Below are 1752 nucleotides of genomic sequence, written 5' to 3' on the forward strand. Positions count from 1 at the left end.
TTATACATTAACATATAAATATATTAATAATTATATCGTGCTTAGTAGTTTTCATAAGGATGAGTGCTCGTGGGCAGTGATTGAAATATATAAGAAACTAGTCATATTACAACCTTAGTTTTTGGCTATTTGAAATGGGAAGTTTTCTGCTTTGGTGGATCAATATTTTCATAATTCTAGTCTGTATTTTCTCCCTATGCAGTGTTTGTATTTTTTGCTGAATGCTGTGAGTTTATTGAAGTGTACCTGTTCAGTAATATTTGACAAATTCCATGTGTTAGATTCCTTGACATGTAAAATAAAGCAGTAATACTTGGGGAGGAAGCAGGGGAGTAGCAGGAGTTAGATAGAGGAGAGGGTGAGGCATATAACTACCAGATAATGATTAGAAGCACTAAGATACCTCTCTTCTAGTCTAACCTCCTCTTTTTATTCTTACTTGTCTCTCCCTGAGGGTATAGGAGTTAGAATTGTAAGTCCTTTTCAACACATACAAATAAACATCATATGGTTGGTGCCATAGGGCTAGTAATATATTCTACTCTGCCATATTATCAGGACCTTATAACTGAGATGTAGATGAAGAGACTGACTTGCTACCTGTAGACTCCACGTCTCAGAATGGAAAAGGATACATAGTCAGCAGTGTGGTACTTATCTGTAAGGAGGCATGTGCATTTTCTCTCCTTATTCCAAGGGAAGAAATGAAGAACTGAAAAACTGAGAAAGGTTTCTAGGCTTTTAGGAAGTTCTGTTCTTAATTTAGATCTCAGCACAGTGGCTGCTATCAAATCATTCCAAAATTTTTAGCATCTTCTTTCTTTTTATCTGCTATTAATATTTTCCTGATGTCTTTTGACTAATTTTTTTATGTGTATGAGTATTTTTCTTGAATGTATATAAATGACCTGTGTCATGCTATGTCTGTGGAGGCTGGAAGAGGGTGTCAGATACCCTGGAGCTGGAATTATGGACAGTTGTTAGCCACCATGTGGGTGCTGGGAACTGAACCTGGGTCTTCTGGAAGAGCAGCCAGTGCTCTTAACTGCTGAGCCATTTCTCCACCGCCATTGTTTGTTTGACAGGTTCTCCCTAGTCCCAGACCACCTGGAAGTCACTGTGTGGACCAGGCAGGCCTCATCTGCCTGTCTCTTTCTCCTAAGTGCTGGGATTAAAGGCTTGTGCCACCACATGTTCCATTGTTTTTTTTAAAACAAGTTTCCTGAAATATGATTTACAGCCATTAAGTGCACATTTCTTTTTAGGGTGGGGGAGCTTTTTTTGAAACAGGGTCCCCCTGTAACCCCACCTGGCCTGAACTCAGAGATCCGCCTGCCTCTGCCTCTTGAGTGCTGGGACTAAAGGCATGCACTGCCATGCCCAGCTAATTTTAATTAATTAATTAATTTTTAATATTTATTATTTTAGTTTTTGTGTATAAGTATATTGCCTGCATGTAGGTAAGTGCACTCATGTTGTGAAATGCTCACAGAGGTCAGAAGAGGGCACGGGATTCCCCTGGAACTAGAGTTAAGGACAGTTGTTAGCTGCCATGTGGGTGCTGCAAAAAGCCAGATCTGCTTCCAGCTTCAAGAGCAGCCAGTACTCTTAACTGCTGAGCCATCTCTCTAGCCCCCTTATTTATTTATTTATTTATTTATTTATTTATTTATTTATTTTTATTTTTATTTATTTCTATTATGTGCTTGGAAGCAAATTCAAGGTTTCCTATATGCTAGGCGATTTTTCTGC

The 1752-nt window shown here is 38.8% G+C and overlaps 1 protein-coding gene across 2 annotated transcripts in view; it reads left to right on the forward strand.

The window, feature by feature from the left end:
- The window catches only part of Btaf1 (B-TFIID TATA-box binding protein associated factor 1), a 112776-nt gene that overhangs the window by 20963 nt on the left and 90061 nt on the right, over window positions 1-1752 (forward strand). The gene's annotated exons all lie outside the window — the stretch shown is intronic.

This window comes from Nannospalax galili, unplaced genomic scaffold, assembly GCF_000622305.1.
Source record: "Nannospalax galili isolate Female #2095 unplaced genomic scaffold, S.galili_v1.0 scaffold384, whole genome shotgun sequence".
In the NCBI taxonomy this organism is placed as follows: domain Eukaryota; kingdom Metazoa; phylum Chordata; class Mammalia; order Rodentia; family Spalacidae; genus Nannospalax; species Nannospalax galili.